Below are 22,106 nucleotides of genomic sequence, written 5' to 3' on the forward strand. Positions count from 1 at the left end.
GGAAAATTCCTGGGGATAAAAGCAATAAAACATTCTGCAGTATTTTTCTCTTTTATCCTTCTTTCAGAGATTTACTTCAAATTTAAGAGATTAATATAACTTAGAATTTTCCAAGTTTTATATATTTCCAAAGGGTTTTATTGCTTTATTTTCACATAAGTCTATGCGGAGTAGAAGGAATTCATAGCCCCATTTTATAAACATCAAACTCATGTTTGAATATAGCTTGTCCTACTTGTCAGTTGTCTAACAGCTATGCTGTACATCTGAAATTCATACAAAAATATTGAATGCAAATTGTATTTGAAAAATAAAATTAAAATGGAAAAATATCATATAAATCCCTACCTTAGATGACATAAAAATAACCAGGTAAATACAGTTATAACTATGTATTTTAAAATTTATAATTATTTCATCTAATTTAATTTTAATAGACTATTACTTAAGTGAATAAATTAATATACTATTTATAACTTTATGTATTTTTATAAAAATACACTCACAAATGAAAAATTAAAAAAAACCTGAATAGTGTAATGAGAAGTTTCAGGTCTGGTGTTAATGTTTAGTATAATGTGAAAGCAATAATATAAGGCTACTGAGTCTGTGCCTGCATTTTTATTGCTTCCCATTTGAGAAATGCTTCGCTAGGCCTTTTTAGCATATGATTTTCACAGTACTTACCAAGATCTTTGCAGAGAAATAAAAACAAATATTTTCCTAATTTATTATCTCAGTTTCAGAGTTAAAACTAACAAAACCTAGTAGCATAACTATACTCCCTGAAGCTAAAATTGTTGAGAACTTTTGGAAAGAAAGCCTCCTTAATATTAAATGTATCGCTTTCCAGTAAGTTCTGGAATACACCTGATTTGGGGGATCTTGGGGAAATTCATCAATGATGCTTTGGTTTTGTAAATTTGCTTAGAGGCTCCATTAACTTTACTTAGCTAAGAAACCTCTTGCCCCATTTATTTATTGCAGATCTGTGTCTTAGCATCTAAGATAGATATAAAGGCCAAACTAATAACCTAACCTCTAATTTTATCTCATCATCTCAAAAACATATTTTTGCACTTATTACCTAAATGAATCATTAGAGGGAATGATAGTATTGTTTAATGGTTAGAGACTTGGTATGAGTATTATAGAACCTTTACTCCCACTCTTTGGGCTGACTCTATGTCAGTGATTAACTCTTCAACTCATAAATGTAGGGTTTTCAAAAGGAAAACCAACACTTTTCCAGAGGCGATGAAAGCAGTATTTTTCAGAATAGAGCCACTACATAATATCTTGGATGAATACAATTTATTTTGAGGTTTTTGCAATCAGTGGTAGAATTTGAGGGCAGCTATTAAGAGAGAGCTCATGACCTGAATTGAGCAAAGGCCCATTCTCTGGTTGGCCTGGGTTTACTGTTGCATGCCAGTTAAGGCATAATAGACTCTGGAGGACCTGCTTGATTTTAGAAACAATCTCAGTACTACAGAAGTTTTAAAATAACACTTTTATTTTACTTCTAGCCAACTCTATAATGTTCTCTTGATAGTAGTATATGATACTATTATAGCTGTGGTTCAATCCAAAAGCACTGTAAGGGTTTGAATGGGAAAAGAAAAATAATATATTTTCCACCCTTCTTCACTATATATTTCCAAATCTACTGTAAAAAAATGAAAGAAACAAAGCACTGTGATATCACAACAGTGCATATTTTAACTGGGATGACAAAGTTGGTCCTGTTTCTGCTTGATTTCTCAATGTTTCTGTGGAGTCTTGCACGAGTACTTGGAGCTGTCTACTGTGCCATTTTTTTCTGACATCACTCTCCTACACCCACATATTTTTAAACTGTGGGTAAATGGTACACCTTTCTTGGAAAACATAAATTATCACCACTGGCTCAAGAAAAGGTAGAAAACTGAAATACAACAATAAACAAAGAGAGATTGAGATAGTCATCAAGATTGGACCCACTGTGGATCAGTCTCTGAAGATTTTACAGTTAATTTCTATGAAACTTCCAAGAAATAAGTAATCCTGAGCACATAAGAAACAAAAGATTTATTCATTCCATGTGGTTTGCTGTTTGTTAAGGTCTTTAAATAATTATGAAACATGACCAAGAAAGTTTATCATGAATGTGAGGTTGGCTCAGTCTTAGTCTATCAATGCTATTGTCTACATTAACAGAGCAAATGAAAAAAAAAATCAATTGTTCATACAGATGCCTGAAAAACATTTGATAAAATTCAACACCTAACTTCTGGTTTAAGAGTTAGCTCACACATGTTTTATTCCAAAACAAATAGAAATCCTTATTCAGTATATTATTTAAAAAAATGAAAAATACACATATAAGATGTAGAAGAAATAAAGTATGATTTCCAGTACCCAGAAATAAAGAATGACCTTGTAGCCCAAGGGTAAGCCAACACATTAACAATTTGGTGGTCCTAAATGATGTTTGAATATATATATATGTTTTTAATAGTTTATTTTTTACTGTTTTTTTCCATTATCCTTTATCCCCCTTAAACCTTTTTCCACCTTTACCTCCCATCCCCATAATCACTACACTGTTGTTTATGTCCATGATTCCTTTTTCTTTTTCGCTTGGTTCTTTCATCCCCCAGCTTATTCCCTACCCACCCAGAGTTGTCAGCCTTCTCTATTATTTTGCTTGTTTCTATTTAGAGTGTTAGCTCAGTTTGTTCATTAGATTCCACACATGAGTGAAAACTGTGCTTGTACAACTTGGACTGTTTTCTTCACAAATTCTCAGACCAGAAGAAAAGAAAGACATGCAACTAATAATTCTATGAGTCATTGCCTTCTAATGCAAAGCTCTAATGGCAAATTCCCAGCTCTTCAAGGTGCGACAACATGTTGAGTTCAAAGCACCAGGCAACAGAAGGAACAGGAACAAGCTGAAAAAGTGGCCCATATTAACTATTAAAGTTCATTTTCAAAAGGAGAATTCTGCTAGAAAATCAAGGAACAAATCAATATGATCCACAGTTGAATAACCTAGCTAGCTTTGGCTACTGGAGGATCTATTTGCGATGGTGTAGAGAGCTCACATCATTTGTGTGTGTGTGTGTGCTTTGTCAGTGCCAGTCCTGCTCAGTGTTTTTATCCATAGCCAAATGAGGATGCCTTCCACTCTGCTGCCTGTCAGCAAGCTGCTTGAGACAATGATCAATTATAGTAAGTGTTCTTAGTTTCTTCATAAACATAGATTCCTGGGCAAACTGCATTATAATGCAGTTGGGAAGCATATCCATCTATTCCCTTGCTGGTTAAGGCAGATCCTCTACCTTATCTGAAGGAAGAAATTTCTCACACATAAACATTTTTAAATAGCTGCTTCAGGGGCAATTACTTCCTAAGGGACATTGCATGTCTTTAGAATTCATTGCCATCATTCCCCCTGACTGCATTTCATAAAAAGTCATGCTCCAGAATAAACCAGACCTGGGGAACATGCAACCTAGTCTTGGGAAAAATTGAAGGTATTTCTAAATTTTACCAGTGGGAATCTAGGGAGAAAATATGAAAATGGGATTTTAGGCATCAGACCAAGAAGGGTAAATTTTAAGTGTGGATCTGGCTAAATTTATATATAAATACATATGCTCAGCTAGGATATGGAATTTAATGTGTTGACTTAGACACTGGAGTAGCTGGGTTGGCTCATGGTTGCCCAGAATCAGTGGTGGTTTATAATCAATGGGGTATAATGCTGGAATTCCCCTAATATACTACAGAGGAAGGTGTCTAAAGTCTCAGGGAAGTAGAAATATTGGGTTAGATAGATTCTGTGCATGCCTGTCAATTTTGTCTAATTATCTCTTATTACATATTTTTAAAAGGCCTTGAGTATACTCTTTTCTTTCAATCACTAAGAAATGCATTAGGGAGAGGGACATGAAGATCATTAGAAAACTCTGCAGTGTTGCCTTGTCCAGGCTGAAGATCATGGTGAAGGATGAAACTGGGCCCCCATTTTGTTTTTTTTATGGGAATACTGGATCCTGGATTTGGAGACATCAGAGAAAAAGCATTCAATTCCACACTAAGGCCCCATGATTGATAGGCATAATCAGAAATTTTGACAGGCTTCTGTGTTGATAAAATTGAGGGCAACCTACCAAGTTGTTGCTTAATGTACATTTTTGAGATGTTATAGGTAGAATCATAATTTGATTCACTGTGGAGACTATTCACATCATCCAATCCAGCTTACAGCAAGTGGTTTAAACGCAGAGCACCTCAAATGAATAGGAATTGAGTCCCTTAAACGAAAAGCCCTTCAGCACAGTTACAGGCATATATTCCAAATATTCCTGGCATTTTTTTCTGGAGGGATCTGCAGTTATTTGTCAGGTGCATTGAGGAAAGGGAATATCTTGTCTTTCTGTGGGTTATTAGAATGAGATGTAAAGAGACACAAACTTTTGGAACCCAGTAAGGCACTGTGGGTCCACAATCATGGTGGAGTCTTGGCCTATACCCAGCTCTCTCTCAGTGCAGCTCACCTGAAGCCGTAATTCTGGATCTCCATTGTAATGTAATGTCTTGATATCATCTTAGAAGCCATAGGTCTTCTTGACCTTCCATTGAACATCACAGCAGTCCATCCCATTAATGACATTCTGGTAACTGGACAAAGGTGAAGAAAACTCTTCAAATGTAACTCTGGAGGCTTGGGCCTTTGCACTGCTTTTTCCCACAAAGAGGCCTTCTTCTCAGACACCCTCTGGCAAACTCTTCACCTCCATTCAGTCTTTACCAAAATGTTTCTTTTTCAAGAGAGCTCCACTGATTAACCTATTTAAAACCCTTTAATGAAACCCAAGGTGGCAGAGAAATGGAAGATATACTAACTTCCTCTGAATACCAATATGGAATTATGACCAAATTGTAGAGAAATCATCCTGTAAAACCAACTGAACATTAGCTGTAGAGAAACCTTATAACCAAGGACTTACAGAAGAAACCACTTCACCACAATGTGACTGATAGGGAGTGTAGAGGGGATGTGAAAGGGCTGGTTGAGAGCCCACAGGCAATTTGAAGTTTCATAAGGGTATTTCAATGGTTGGGATCTCCCCATGAGAAATGTGTGATCTAAAACCCCAAGCTAGGCTTCCAAGCCTACAGCACCAGAGCCAGGAAAGGAACCCAGGTAACATCCAGCTGTGAAAAGCAGCTGTGTTTCTGTCTGCAAGGGACATATGGTTAGAGATACAGAAGGCCAAAACACAAAATTTTGTTTGCCACCACTTACCCTGGGCTCTGGCTGAGGGAGGAGAGATTGGATTAGACACTTGTGGTAAGAGTCTGAGGCTGGTGGTTCTGGTGAGAAAGCTGAGGGATAGTTGCCAAAATCCTTGTGCGGAGTCATTCCCCATACTGTAGGAGCCATCTTTCTCAGGAAAAACACTCCCCTTCAAGTGGTATCAGCCTAAGGGGAAGCAATGGTCCCAACAGCCCTACACTGTGAAGCTTAAGCCACGTTGCTAAAGAGTATAGCTTGAGGCTATATCATTGATTAAGTTAAACAACTAAAACAGATCTCTGGGACTTAATCTGATCCTCCCCTGGGGATGGTGCTGGTAAAAGTCAGCCTTGGTGTTCTTTATGCACATAAACAGACACAGAAGAGGGAGCCACATGCTGTGGAACACTGATAGCTCCAAACAGGTTGCCCAGGGCCAGTCACAAGGAACATCTGAAAAAGGCCTGCACCAGAGTCTTTGCAGTTTCTACTTTGTAGAATCAAATACAAAGAAGCAGCCAAAATGGGAAAACAAACAAATAGACCCCAAATGAAAGAACAAGAGAATTCTTCAGAAGAAGAGCTAGGTGAAATGAAGGCGAGCAATTTTTCAGAGTGGTTAGGGTAATGATTGTAAATATACTCAACAGAATGAAAAAAGACATAGAAACCATAAAAAGGGACCAATCAGAAATAAAGAATGCAATACCTGAAATAAATAATACACTGGATGGAATAAACAGTAAGTTAGATTAAGCACAGGATTGAATCAGGGATTTGCAAGACAAGGTAGGAAAAACATCCAAGCAGAGTAGCAAAAATAAATTTTTTAAAAGGAGAGCTTAAGAAACATTTTGCATTACATGAAGCATAACAACATTTGCATCGTGGGACTACCAATGAGAAGAGAATGAGCAAGAAATCAAGAATTTATTCGAAGAAATAATGACCAAAAACTTCCCTAATCTGGTGAAGAAAAAAATACCCAAGGTCAAGAATCTCAGAGAGTTCCAACCAAGTTGGACCCAAAGAGCTGTATATCAAGACAAATCATAATTAAATTGGCAAGGCTTAAGTAAAAGACCAAGAGAAAAGTAAGTAGTTAAATACAAGGAAACACAAATTAGACTGTCATCTGATTTTTCAACAGAAACATTTCAGGCCAGAAGGGAGTGGTGTGAAATATTCAAGGTGATGAAAAGCAAGGGCCTACAACCAAGGTAACTTTACCCAGCAAAGCTATAATTTAAAATTAAAGGAGAAACAAGGCACTTCCCAGACAAGATAAACAAAGGAATTTCTTAACACCAAACCAGTACTGCAACAAATGTTAAAAGTCTTCAAGAAGAAGAAAAAGAAAATCAGAGGAAAATAGTCTAACAATAAAATGTTACTAAATATATATTGTTCAATAATCATATTAAAGGGAAATGGCTTAAATGCTCCAACCAAAAGTCAGAGTAGCTTAAATGATAAGTAAACAAGACCCATATGTACGCTGCCTCCAAGAGACCCATCTCAGATCTAAAGATACACATGGACTAAAAATAAAGGGATGGAAAAAGCTATTTCATGCAAACAGAAAGGGGGGAAAAAGCTGAAGTAGCAATACTCGTCTATGACAAAATAGACTTTTAAACCAAGGCTATATATAGTAATTGGCAAAGAAGGACACTGCATAATGATAAAAGGAACAATTCAACAAGAGGATATAATATTTATGCACCCAAGTAGGAGCATCTAAATATGTAAGGCTAACATTGATGGACCTTAAGGGAGAGATCAACACATATCCCATTATAGTTGGGGCAGTTAACACCCCACTGACTTCAATGAATAGATCTTCCAGACAGAAAATCAACAAAGAGTCAGTGGTCTTAAATGATACACTACATCAAATTGATTTAATTAATATCTTTAGAGCATTTTAGCCCAAAGCAGCAAAATATACATACTCTTCAGGTGCATGTGGAACGTTTTCTAGAATAGACTACATTAGGACACAAAAAAATGTCAATAAACTTAAGAAGATTAAAATCATATCAAACATCTTTGACACATTGCTATGAAACTAGAAATCAATCACAAAAATAACACTGAAAAACACAAAAAGACACAGAAGCTAAATAACATGTTATTAAACAATGGCTGGGTCAAAAACAAGATCAAGGAAGAAATCAAAAAATACCTTGAAACAAATGAAAATGAGAACACAACAATAAAAAATCTGTGGGACACAAGAGGGAACAGATCAAGGTTCTAGTGGAAGAAGTAAGTGACAAGGAGATAGCTAACCTAACAGAGAAGAAGATAGCCAACTTAACAGATCAGAATTCAAAACACTGGTGATAAATGTGCTCAGAGACTTGACAGATATGCTTGAGTATGGCAAGCATGTAAGGGAAGAAGTGAAGGCTAGGCTAAGTGAAACAAAGGAAAATCCACATGAAACTAACAGTGATGGGAAGGAAACCAAGGTCCCACAGATGCAGGCAGGGTTCCTTGCCCTTATTCTTACCTGGTCCCTTCCCGGCATCTGGGTATACCATTGTTCCAGAGTCAACTCCTGCCACAGTGATAGGAGGATATTATTCAGCTGATGGTCTGTCTTCTCAGGTGGCACCCCTGCAGCAAGAGATCTGCCCACATCTGCAAATGAGATACCTTTATAGGTCCTCCCCCTGTCTTCTTTGGGGGGTTGTGAAGTCTGGCCAGCTTATTCTGCTGTACTGTGCAGATCCCCTTCTCTCACTCGCGCAGCTCCACATCACCTAGCGCCACAATGGCGGAAGTGACATTGTACACTTGTTGCCCTACATAGGGTGTAAGGAGGGTGGCTAGTGAAGCCAAAGTGAGGTGCTATGGTAAGCACCAAGTTCTTCATATGAGTGGTAAAGACCTCATCATCTGGGGAGTGGTACTGGGCAGCATAGATCATTTGCTTCATGCCCAGCTCCCAGATTACCTGGACTAACTCAGTATATGCAGTCCACTTAGGCTGGGCCTCCGGGAGTTTGACATTATCCCATACCGTCTTAACAATTGCCATCAGCCAGTTAATAACTGGCTCTTCCCACACTATGGGTCCCAGTCTTTGTACACCCTGGATGCACTGTCGGATAAAGAGACGTATCATAATGACACTCAACTGAGCCATCTCCTCAGGTGTTACCTGGAGATTGATTATCTATGCCATCGTCCCACAATCACAAAAGCCAAGCAGGAATGGATTCTCCTGGTTTCTGGAGCATCCGCTTTGCTAACTCTCATAGCTGCCCAGGAGTATACAGAAGATAGGTAACCTGCTGCTTTACCTGGGCTGGACCAGCAGCCCCACCCCCTGAGGCTATGGGGGTTTCATGCTCCATCTGCCGCTTAATTACTGGGCAAGCATGCAACAGGAGTGGGGTACTTGCGTGAGACATTATGGACGTCTGGGTTCTGTCTTCCTGTATTAGTGGACGCTCATCTATCCCTCGCAGGGCTTCCTCTAGGGCTCACAGGTGGATGTCCAGGTACTCCTCAGTCTGTCACAGCTGCCGCACCTGTGACTGGGCTTCCAGGGTCTCCTGCTGTTTCTCCTGCAACATTGTAAGAAAGAGCCATGCCACCCGGGAGGCTGCTCCCCACCAGCTAATGGGAATCTGCTCCTCCAGAGGTTGCAGCACCTTGGTGATGGCCTCTGGAGTTGGAGGAATGTGTGCTAATCCTCAGGCGGCCACCAGGCAGGCCATGAGGACCGTGGCCACTAGGAACCACATTCCCGTAGACCGCCACATTTCCGCCATATCTACCAGGGCAGAGTGTACACTCACCTCACTATCCTGCTGACTATGCCAGATGTTGGATCTGAGACCCCCGAATAGCGAGGTGGGCTCTGGTCTGGTGGCGAAGAAAAACTTCAGCGGAGCCTTGGGAGCATTTGCATACATTTTTGATGCAGTGTGGCCAAAGAGTGCTTGCTCCTACTCTACAGTGCCATGGGTTTATGTACAATTAGAAACAAAGGTGGCTTCTAGCCTAGTTACATCAATCACCAGAAGTGGTTACATCAGTGGTTATACAGTAGCTGATGGTGTCAGCTACTGGAACTCAGCGGCTGAAACAGCTATCTGGAGGTCAAACTCCAGAAATTGGCCCAACTCCCTCTTGGACTCTGAAACCTTGGCCACATACAGCCAGGGCCTCTCCCCCTGTCAAAGATAAAGAGAGAGTCATAAAAGCAGCATGAGAAAAGCAGAGAGTTGCCTACAAAGGAATTCCCATAAGACTATCAGCTGATTTCTCCAAAGAAACTTTGCAGGCAAGAAGGAACTAGCAAGAAGTATTCAAGCGGTGAAAAGCAAAGACTTACAACCAAGGTTACTCTATCCAGCTTTGCTATCATTTAGAATGGAAGGGCAGATAAAGTGCTTCACAGACAAGATAAAGCCAAAGAAGTTCATCATCACTAAGCCCTTATTAAATGAAATGTTAAAGGGACTTATTTAAGAAAAAGAGGATCAAAAGTATGAACCTTAAAATGACAACAAATTCACAACTACGAACAGCAGAAACTAAAAAAAAAAAAAAAAACTAAGCAAACAACAAGAATACGAACAGAATCATAAGTATAGGGATCATATGGAGGGTTATCAGCTGGGATGGGGGAGGGAGAGAAATGGGGAAATGGTGCAGGGATTAAGTATAATTGGTAGGTACAAAATAAACAGGGGGAAGTTAAGAATAATATAGGAAAGGGTAAAGCCAAAGAACTTACATGCACTACCTATGGACATGATCTAAGGGGGGGGGGGTTGCTGGAGGGAAGTGGGTACTGGGTGGAGGGGAGAAAATGGAAAAACATTAAGACAATTTTAACAGCACAACCAATAAAATATACTTCAAGAAAGCTGTGGGACACAGGAAAAGCAATTCTAAGAGGGAAATTTATAACATTACAGACCTATCTTAAAAAAACAAGGAAAAACACAAATAAACAATTTAACTTCACACTGAAAGAACTTAAAAAAGAATGACAAACAAAGCCAAAAGTGAGTAGAAGGAAGCAAATAATAAAGATTAGAGGAGATAAATGCAAAACAGAGTCTAAAAAAATGTTACAAAAGATCAATGAATCCAAGAGCTGATTCTTTAAAAATATAAACATAATTGAAGAACTTTTACCAGATTGACAAACTCTTAACCAAACTCATGATAAAAAAAGAAAGAGGACCCAAATAAGTAAAATCAGAAATGAAAGAAGAGAGGTAACAAATTACACCACAGAACAAAGGATTGTAAGAAAATATTATGAACAACTATATGCCAACAAACTAGACAACCTGGACAATCTAAACAAAATGAATAAATTCTAGAAACAAGCAATCATTCAAAACTAAATCATGAAGAATCAGAGAATCTGAATAGATAGATTACACATAGTTAAATTGAAGCAGTAATAAAATAAATAAATAATTTTTAAAAAGCCCTGGACCAGGTGGCATCACAGGTGAATTTTACCAAACATTTTGAGAAGAACTAACACCACTCCTTCGCTGAGAACTAACACCACTCCTTCCCAAACTATTTCAAAATATTCAAGAAGAGGGAAGGATCCCAAACTCATTTTATGAGGCCAGTTTTATCCTAATTCCAAAATGAGATAAAAACACTACCAAAAAGAAAATTAAAGGCCAATATCCCTGATGAACATAGACACTAAAATCCTCAACAAAATATTAGCAAACCAAATATAGAAATGAATCAAAAAGATCATACACCATGATCAAGTGTGATTTATGCCAGAAATGCAAGGTTGGTACAACACTCACAAATCAATAAATGTGATACACCACATAAACAAAATGAAGGATAAAAACCACATGATCATATCAATAGATGCAGAAAAAGCTTTTGATAGAATCCAGCATCCATTTATAAAAATTCTCAGCAAAGTGGGAATAAAAGGACCATACTTAAACATAATAAAGATCATATACGGCAAACCCACTTACACCATCATATTCAACAGGTAAGAAATACAAACATTCCCCTTAAAATTGGGAACAAAACAAGGCTGTCCATTTTCACCTCTCTTATTCAACATATTAGTGGAAGTTCTAGCTAAAGCAATCATACAAGAAGAAGAAATAAAAGGCATACAAATTGGAAAGGAAGAAGTAAAACTGTCTTTATTATGCAGGTGACATGATATTGTACATAGAAAACCCCAAAGATTCCACCAAGAAACTACTAAAACTGATGAATTCAGCAAGTAACAGGATACAAAATTAATAACCAACAATCAGTTGCATTTTTATATGTCAATAACAACCCAACAGAAAGGGAAATTAAAAAAACAATCCCATTCACAATTGAATCAAGTGAATAAAATACCTAGGAATAAACTTAACCAAGGATGTAAAAGGCCTATACCTGGGAAATTATAAGACATTGGAAAAAGAAGTAGAAGATACAAATAAGTGGAAGCTCATACTGCATTCATGGATAGGAAGAATTAACATCATTAAAATGTCCATACTACCAAAAGCAATCTATAGATTCAACATAATTCTTATCAAGATTCCAATGACAACCTTTTGAGATTTCAAAGATGGTGGCAGAAGAGCTAGCAGCCCTGTCATGTTGCTCCCATCAAGGACTGGACTTGCAGTCAAAACACAAAGTGGAGAGTGAGTGAGAGCATCGGAGAACAAGCATGAACACAGAAAAGAGTGAGGGAACTGCATGGGTGTGGACAAGAACCTTCCTGCCTGCCAGGTTCTGGGAGCTGGTGGCCCATGCTTTCTAAGCAGCTGCCACAGCTGCCCTTCCCAGTGCTTCTGGCTGCACAGAGTAGGAGCAACTGCAGATCAGCTCAGGAGCAGAGAGAGAAGGCCTGGAAGGTGTGAGCCCCAGAAATGACACAGCAGTAGCAGGCCCACCACCTGAGGCTGGAGGGAGCAGGGTCAGCACTCCGCCACTGCTCTGTGATATTGCAGGGCTCTTCCCAACACCACCTGGGGATTATCCAGTGAGAAACTTTATATAAAACTCTCAGAGGCTCTGGAAGGCAGTAGCCAGCCCTGACTGTGAAAGACTGTGTGACTTTTGGGGAGAGGGAGCATATGGAGAACAGGGCCCTCAAGGAATAATACTACAGCAAGGGGGTCACATAGAAACTTAAAAGGGGAGCTGAGGTGAGACCAGACACTTGGCAGGGGCCCAGGGCTTGCACCCCTGTGTCTGCAGGCACAGCAGCTCTACTGACCAAAAACTCAGAATGATAGGGTGCACTGAAGGAATGGTAGGACTCAGCATGGCTCACTTTCTTTAGAGTGGAGAACTTGGGCAGAACCTTCAGAGAGAGCAGCGGGCTCAGGACTGGGAGGCAGGAGCTGAATGCCTGAGATTTGCTGCAGCCAGATAGATACCCTCACGGACACATGAGCTCAACCCCTACCTGTGGGATTCTAGGCTCTGCAGATCAGTGAGTTCAGGCTTAGGAGTTTCCTGCTGGGAACATTTCCACAGGGGAAAGAAGAAAACCTGTGAAAAGGCCCTTTGCCAGACATGAGGAGGTACACAGTTCCTTGGGCCCTGATCTACTTAACCCAGCACAGCAGATAGAACAGACAGGTGCAAAAGGCACTACCTTTTCTCCTGCATAGCTTTTGAACATTCGTGTATTGCCCTTCAAGTTTAAACCTAATACATCACCAGGTTTATATTACAGTTTATTCCAAATCTCATATTTTGCTCTTCCCTTCTCTTACTCCATTTTACTTTCTTTCTTTACCTTCTTATTTTGGATTTAATTCTACTTTCTCTCTTGCTACAAATAGTTTCTATTTCACACTCTTACTATTTCTCCCATATCTTTATAGTTAATTAATATTCAAGAGAGAAAGCAAGCACATATAATGGGCTAAAGCTAGTTTCTTCAATAAATGGTGTTGGACAAATTGGACAGATACATGAAAGAAAATGAAACTAGACTACCTTCTTATACCACATAGAAGAATAAATTCAAAATGAATTACAGACTTAAATATTAGACCTAAAACCATAAAATTTGTAGAAGAAAACAAAGGCATCAAAATCTCAGACATTTCCATAGCAATATTTTACAGGATGTATCTGTATGTATTCTCCAGGATGTATTCTCCAGGCAAGGGAAAAAACAGAAAAATAAATAAAACAAATTGAGACCACATCAAACAAAATATTTTTTTCACAGCAGAGCAAAACATCAACATAATAAAAAGACAACTCACAGAGTGAGAGAACATATTCACAGATACATTTGATAAGGGGTTAATAACCAAAATTTATAAAGAATTTACAAAACTCAACACACACACACAAAATCCAACCCAATTAAAAAATGAGCAAAAGACCTGAATAGACACTTCCCCAAAGAGGATATACAGGTGGCCAATAGACATTAAAAGATTTTCAATATCACTAATCACCAGAGAAATGCAAATTAAAACCACAATGAGATATCATCTCACACGTGTCAGAATGGCTCTGTCATCAATAAATCAATAAACAATGAGTGCTTGCAAGGATGTGGAAGAAGAGAAACCCTTTTGCACTGTTGGTGGGAATGCAGATTGGTGCAGCCATTGTGAAAAGCAGTATGGAGATACCTCAAAAAATTAAAATTGGATCTGCCTTTTAACCCAGTGATCCCACTTCTGGGAATATATTTGAAGGAAACCAAAATACTAATTCAAAAGTATATAAGCACCCTTATGTCTCTTGCAATATTACGTACAGTTGCCAAGATATGGAAGCAACCCAAGTATTCATCAGTAGATGAGTGGATAAAACAGCTATGAAACATTTACACAATAAAATACTATTTGGCCATAAAAAAAAAACTTCTTTTTTACCCTTTGCGACAGTATGGATGGACCTAGAGGACACTGTGCTAAGTAAAATAAGCCAGTCAGAAAAAGACAAATACCATATGATTTCACTCATATGTGGAATCTAATGAACAAACTAAATGAATAAACAAAAGAGACAAATTCATAGATAACAGGATGACATTTAAGGGGGTGGGGGAAATTAAGGAGTGACAAGACTAAGCGAAAGGGAAAAAACATACTCACGGACATGGTCAAGAGTATGGTTATTCCTAGGGTGGGAGCAGAGCATGGTATAAGAGGACTAAATGGAAATGAAAAAAATACATTAAAATTTTGTTAAATATAAGTAAAAAATAAATAAAGTAAAGAAAATAAAATCCTTTCAATGTTACATGCATTTAACTGAGGGGGAGGTTTCATGTGGGAGTGAAGGATGAAGAGAAAAAATATTTAAATGAAATGAGAGGGGTTTTGTGTGGACTGATGACAACAGTAAACATACATGGTGGAATATTATTTATTTAATTCTTTGCATATAAAGTGCATAAAAGAAAAAATTAAAAATACTTTATGCATCATATTGTATAATTGTGTTTAGTCTATTTTATTTGTGCATATACACATATATAATAGACACATGAAAGTGTGCCTGAATCTTCAAGAATTGGATGGAAGGTAGGAAATGAAAGAAGTGGGAGCTGGACTTTAAGGTATATTTACAAAAAAACATAGGAAAATCTTAATATCTGTCTAGTCTCTATGGATACATATGTGCCTCATATAGTTTTCTATATCTTTATCTAAGTTTCATTATCTAATGCTGTTAAATGAGGCATAGAGGTGTAAAAGAAGACCAGGGAGAGGTAAGCAAAGACCAGGTCACAGAGGGCTCTAAATCCATTGTAAATTTAGGTTTTGTCCTGTGGAAAAAGGCAAGCCTCCAAAACATTCCCAAAGCAAGCAGGTTGACTTTTATAGGAATCACAACTTCCTTTTATAGAAATCACTCTGGCCATCATATAAAAAATACTTAAAGAAAAGCATGGAAGAGGGAGCCTATGAGAGGCTGTGAAGAAGCATATGTGTCTGGAATGGGCAGAAACAGCAGGAATGAATAGAAAGAATGAGCCAACATCAAGACCTCACTTCCATGTGGGTTACCCTGACAATTCGCCATAGACAGTAAAATAGAGTGATTACAACTTGTTCTGCACCCGGCCTAAATCATTGGTCTAGCACACCATGGATTCATTATGCTGAATTAGGTGCTGATCATCACAGACCTAAATGTGGTCCAGTGTGATGACAGGCCAAGAAATATTGTTCAACATAGGTTCTCCCTATTCTCAAGGTCTGGAGTAAAACTGCATTAAATGATTCCTTTTAATTGCTCACTAAAATTTTTACATTTAACTATTGTCATATTTCTCTTGAAGTGGTGAAAACACATGACTACATATTTTAAAACTGTGTAAATTAAATTTCTAGGAAAATATATCAGAAATTACTCACGCGAACTTTAAAAAACCTCAATAGCTATTATTATATAACACATGACATACAAAATTTGTATATATAGATTACAAACATTAAAAAATTATACATTTTTGCAGAGACAGAACAAACATTCTAGTGATCTTTAGTTTCAAAAATTAGTTTGGGTAACAATAAATAAATGTCATGTGAAATGTCTAATCCATGCCATAACAATCAGTCAAATAAGAAAGATACATAAATTTACCTTAGTAGCTGTGAAGCTACTGATTTCTATGATACATCAAAAATCTTAATTTCATTTTTCTTGAGTTTTACCAATGTAGTTCACAAAAATAGATAACTTACTAAATAGGAAGTATGTATACATGTATACGTTTAAATTATTCAGAATAATGTGGGATTTTAAAAATTTGTTTTCCTTTTTTTATTGTCATTATATTACAGTTGTCCCATCTTCCCCCCACTGCTCTCTCCTGTCTTACCCACCTTCTCCCCATCCCCCAGTCAATTCCCACCCTGTTGTCCATGTCCATGTCCATGGGTCATTTAAATTAGTTCCTTGATTAGACCCTTCCCCTTCTTTCCCCACTTCACGCATTCCCCCCTCCCCTCTGGTCACTGTCAGTTTGTTCCTTGTTTTCATGCCTCTGGTTCTGTTTTGCTCGTTTGTTTTGTTCATTAGGTTCCTGTATTAACTGAGATCCTATGGTATTTTTCTTTTGCCACTTGGCTTACTTCATTAAGCATAATACTCTGCAGTTCCATCCATGTTGCAAAAGGCAGGAGTTCTTTCTTCTGCTACATAGAATTCCATCATGTCAATTTAACAGGTTTTTGATCCACTCATCCATTGATGGGCACTTAGGTTATTTCCAGCATTAGGCTATTCTAAATAGTGCTGCTATGAACATAGGGATGCATAGGTTCTTCTGCATTGGTGTTTTAGAATCTTTAGGTATAATCCTAGCAGTAGAATTGCAGGATCAAAAGGGAGTTCCATTTTTAGTTTTTGAGAAAATTCCATACTGTTTTCCACAGTGGCTGCACTAGTCTGCATTCCCACCAATAGTGCACTAGGGTTCCCTTTTCTCCACATCCTCGCCAGTACTTGATCAATTTGATAATGATGGCCATTCTGTCTGGTGTGAGGTGGTATCTCATTGTGGTTTTAATTTGCATCTCTCTGATGGCTAGTGATAGTGAGCATTCTTTCATATGCCTATGGGCCCTCTGTATATCCTCACTGGAGAAGTGTCTGTTCAGGTCCTTTGCCCCTTTTTTAATTGGATTGTCTGTCTTCTTGGTGTGGAGTCATATAAGTTCCTTATATATTTTGGAGATAAAACCCTTGTCCAAGGTATCATTGTCAAGTGTATTTTCCCATATGGTTGGTTCCATTTTCATCTTGCTGATGTTTTCTTTAGAAAGGCAAAAAAATTTTAGTTTGCTATAATCCCATTGGTTTATTCTTTCCTTTATTTCCCTTGCCCTGGGTGATATATTGTCAAAAATATTGCTGCATGGGATATCTGAGACTTTACTGCCTATGTTTTCCTCTATGACTTGCATGGTGTCACGGCTTACATTTAAGTCTTTTGTCCATCTTGAGTTTATTCTGGTGAATGGTGTGAGTTGGTGATCTAGTTTCATTTTTTTGCATGTCCCTGTCCAATTCTCCCAATACCATTTGTTGAAGAGACTATTTTCAACACATTTTATACTCCCTTTGTCAAATATTAATTGACCATAGAGACCTGGGTTTATTTTGGGGCTCTCAATTCTGTTCCATTGACTATATGTCTGTTCTTATGGCAGTACCAGACTGTTTTAATTACTGTGGCCTTGTAGTATAGTTTGATATTAGGTGTTGTCATTCCTCCTACTTTGTTCTTCTTTATTAGGATTGCTGAGGCTATTCAGGGTTGTTTTGGTTCCATATAAATTTTTGAATTATTGTTCTAGGTCTTTGAAATATGTCATTGGTATTTTAATAGAGATTGCATTGAATCTATAAATTGCTTTGGGTAGTGTGGACATTTTAATGATCTTGATTCTTCCCATCCACAAACATGGTATATGCTTCCATTTATTTGTGTCTTCCTTAATTTCTTTCTACAGTGTTCTATAGTTTTCAGGGTACAGATCTTTTACTTCCTTGGTTAAGTTTATTCCTAAGTACTTTATTTCTTGTTGCTATAATAACTGAGATTTTTTCTAGTTTCTATCTCTGATATTTCATTTTTGGTGTACAAAAATGCCTTCGATTTCTGAATATTGACTTTGTACCCTGCTATTTTTCCAAATTCACTTATTAGGTCAAGTAGTTTTTTGGTGGAGTCTATAGAGTTTTCTATGTACACTATTATGTCATCTGCAAATAATGACAGTTTTACTTTCTCCTTTCCAATTTGGATGCCTTTTTTTCTTACTGATCGCTATGGCTAGGACTTCCAAATTTATGTTGAATAGAAGTGGAGAGAAAGGGCATCCTTGTTTGTTCCTGATCTTAGTGAGAAAGATTTAGTTTTCTCCCATTGAGTATGATGTTGGCTTTGGGTTTCTCATATATGACCTTTATTATATTGAGGTATGCACCCTCTATTCCCACTTTGCTGAGCATTTTTATCATAAATGGGTGCAGAACTTTATCAAATGCTTTTTCAGCCTCTATTGATATGATTATGTGGTTTTTGCCTTTCATTTTGTTTATGAAGTGCAATACATTTATTGATTTGCAAATATTATACAATCATCCCTATGATGAATCACACTTGATCATGGTGTATGATCTTTTTAACGTATTGCTGGATCCAGTTAGCCAATATTTTTTTGAGGATTTTAGCATATGTTCTTCAGTAATATTGGCCTATAGTTTTCTTTTTTTGTTGTGTTTTCAGCTTGTTTTGGAATCAGGATAATACTGGCCTCATAGAAAAAGTTTGGGAGTCTTCCCTCCTCTTGGATTTTTTGGAATAGTTTGAGAAGCATAGGATTTAGTTCTCCCCTAAATGTTTTGTAAAATTCGCATGTGAAGCCATCCAGTCCAGGGCTCTTATGTGCTGGGAGTCTTTTGATTACTGCTTCAATTTCATGAGTTGTTATAGGTTTATTCAGGCTTTCTGTATCTTCTTGATTCAGTTTGGGAAGATTGTATTTTTCCAGAAATTTGTCCATTTCAATAATTTCTTGTAATATAGTTGTTTACAGTAATTTCTTACAATCCTTAGTATTTCTGTGGTGTCAGTTGTGATTTATCCTCTTCTGTTCCTGATTTTACTTATTTTAGTCCTCTCTCTTTATTTCTTGATGAACCTGGTTAAAGGCTTGTCAATTCTGGTTATCTTTTCAATGAACCAGTTCCTGGTTTTATCGATCCTTTGAATTGTTTTTTAGTCTCTATGTCCTTTAATTCTGCTCTGATCTTGATTATTTCCTTCCGTCTACTCACTCTGGGCTTTGTTTGTTGTTTTTCTTCTAGTTCTTGTAGATGTAAGATTAAGTTGTTTATATAAGTTTCTTCTGTGCTTTTTGGTAGACCTGTATTGCCATGAACTTCCTTCTCAGGACTGTCTTCTCTGAGTCCCATAAGTTTTGGGCTGTTTTGTGTTCATTTTAATTTGTTTCCAGAAATTTGTTAATTTGTTCCTTGATGTCATTGTTACCCCATTCATTATTTAATAGAATCTTATTCAGTCTCCATGAATTTTAATGTTTTTGAGTTTTCTCCTTGAGATTGGTTTCTAGTTTCAAGCCATTGTGATCTGAGAAGATGCTTGGTATAATTTCAATTTTCTTGAATTTGTTGAGGTTTGTTTTGTTTCCTACCATGTGGTCTATCTTTTAAAATATTCCATGTGCATTTGAAAAGAATACATCTTTTGCTTCTCTGGGGGTGAAAGATTCTGTATATAACAATTAAGTCCATTTGAACTAGATTGTTGTTCAACGCCATGATATCCTTGGTTTTCTTTTCTTGGAAGATCTGTCCATTATTGTTAATGGGGTGTTAAAGTCCCCTACTATGATTGTGTTAATGTCAATATCCCTCTTGAAGTCCTCCAAGATTCTTTTTACATATTTGGGTGCTCCTGTGTTGGGTGCATTTATGTTTGCAAGGTAATATCTTCTTGATGGAGTGTTCCCTTAAGTATTATAAAATGTCCCTCTTTGTTTTTCTGAACTTTGTCATGAAATCTATTTTGTCTGATATAAGTATTGCTACCCCAGCTTTTTTTCATGCCCATTTTCTTGAAATATTTTTTTCCTCCCTTCACTTTCAGTCTGTGTATATCTTTTGTTCTGAGGTGGGTGTCTTGTAAATAGTATATAAATGGGTCACGCTTTTTAATCCACTCAACTACCCTATGTCTTTTGATTGGACCATTTTATCCACTTACATTTAAGGTTATTATTGATAAGTACTTATTCATTTTTATTCTTCTCCTTTGTACCTGTGTTCCTCTCTGTCTCTCTCTGTTTCTTCATCTTCTAAAAGCATATCCTTTAGTATCTCTTGCAATGAAGGTTTGGTGGAGATGTATTCTTTTAGCCTTTTTTGTCTGGGGAACTCCTTATTTCATCTTCTATTTTGAATGAGAGCCTTCCTGGGCAGAATAGTCTTTGTTGTAGGCCTTTGTTTTTCATCACTTGGAATATTTTTTGCCATTCCTTTCTGGCTTGTGTTTCTGTTGAGAAATCTGATAGGTTTATTGGAGCTCCCTTGTATGTTATTAGCTCTTTCTCTATTGTTGCTTTTAGGATTTTCTTTTTGTCTTTGAGTTTCACCATTTTAATTATGATGTATCTTGGAGTGGGTCTGTTTGGGTTCATCTTCATTGGGGACCTCTGTGCTTCCTGGACTTGCATGACTTTTTCTCTCATTGAGTTAAGAAAGTTTCTGCCATTACTGTTTCAAACAGGTTTTCTAACACTTGGTCCTCTTCTTCTCCTTCTGATATCTCTATGGTATGGATATTATTACATTTCATGTTGTCCTGCAGCTCTCTTCAAACCTCCTTATTCTTTTTAAGTCTTTTTGTTTGTTTGTTTTGTTGTACCGTCTGGGAATATTTTCCTACTTTGTCCCCCAGCTCACTGATCCACTCTTCTTCTTCATCTAGCCTGTTTTTGATTCCTTCTACTGTGTTATTCAATTCAGAAATTGTATTCTTCATTTCCTGCTGGATCTTATTGATAGTTTCTGTGTCCTTTTTAATGCTGGTGTAGTTCTCAGTGAGTTCCTTGTAGCTTCCCTGGAGTTCTTCATAGTTCCTGTGGAGTTCTTTGTAATTTTCTTTGAGCTTGTTGAGGTCATTGAGCTTTCCTATGATCATTATTTCAAATTCCATGTCTGATAGTTAGCTTGCCTCTATTTCATTTAGCATTCTTTCTGGGGATTCCTTCTTTCCTTTCAATGGGGTGTTGTTTCCTTGTCTCTCCATTGTTGTGAATCTTCTAGTTTGTTTCTGATTCTTTGTCTGCTTTGACGTCTTGCCTTTGTATTGTGACTTTCTGCGATAGGGATCTGTGGGATTCACTGGTGAAGTCTTCTTGATCTCCTGAACTTCACGCTCTTGAGATGCCCTTTATGTCATTTATTTGGGCTGTCTGGTTGTATTTGGGTTTTGGTTATTGTTGTGTTGCTCTTTTGTGGGTCCTTCCTTCCAGCTAGCTGACTGAGAGTCATTCCTCCCACCACATCTTGTATACTGTTGTAGAGGGGCTCTTTCCTTACTTCCTGGATCTGCTCCTGGTGGCCTCCCATTCTGGGCCTAGTCAACCTGTTCAAGACTACCAGAGATTTATTGCCTTTGTCTTCTCCTTAGTTCTTAATCTATTCAATCTGTGTTCAACTGTCAGTCTTAAGCACTGATGACAAGACAGATTAATCCTGCAGGTGGGGCTATTGATTCCCCTCAGGCTGATGCCACTTGGTAGGAAGTAGTCTGCTTGCTGTATGGGGAATGAGTCAGCATTGGGACCCAATTGGCTGCTCCCTCAGTTCTCTCTTCAGAGCCACTGCCCCAAATTCTCCTTAAGCCTCTCTAGTCCACTCTGCCCTCTCTCTGCTGGAGCCCAGGATAAGTGAATGCCAATGTATTTTCATATGTGGTCCCTATAAGAACTCTTTGACTTCAGGTGTTTCTCTCAGGCCAGCAAAAAACCCTGTGGCTTTTTACAGCTGGATGCTATTTTCCTTTTCACTCTGTTCCTGTAGGCTGGGAAGCCCAGCTGAGGGTTTGGGAAGCCCAGCTGAGGGTTTGGGCCCCACCCTTATCAGGGGGAATCCCTGGCTGCTGAGATGTTTCTCTGTCCCTTCAACTGCCACCCGTGGGAGCCCAACCAGCTTCCTCATATCTCCACATTTCCTACCAGTTATGTTGCGATGAAGCGGGCTTTTCTGTCTGTCCGTGGTTATAAGGCTTCTCTCCAGCTAGTGTTCGGTTGGTTATTCCAGA

At 37.9% G+C, this 22,106-nt stretch overlaps 1 long non-coding RNA gene across 1 annotated transcript; it reads right to left on the reverse strand.

Annotated features, from left to right (window-relative positions):
• Nucleotides 1-2,155: 2,155 nt before the first annotated feature.
• On the reverse strand, nt 2,156-7,932 carry LOC150012679 (uncharacterized). The gene is made up of 3 exons (XR_016510768.1): nt 7,809-7,932; nt 4,548-4,671; nt 2,156-2,936 (listed from the first exon to the last, which is right to left on the reverse strand). It is a non-coding gene; the product is annotated as an uncharacterized LOC150012679 (long non-coding RNA).
• Between the last annotated feature and the right edge of the window lie 14,174 nt (nt 7,933-22,106).

Source organism: Furipterus horrens, unplaced genomic scaffold (genome assembly GCF_987537825.1).
Source record: "Furipterus horrens unplaced genomic scaffold, mFurHor1.1.pri manual_scaffold_4, whole genome shotgun sequence".
Lineage (NCBI taxonomy): Eukaryota > Metazoa > Chordata > Mammalia > Chiroptera > Furipteridae > Furipterus > Furipterus horrens.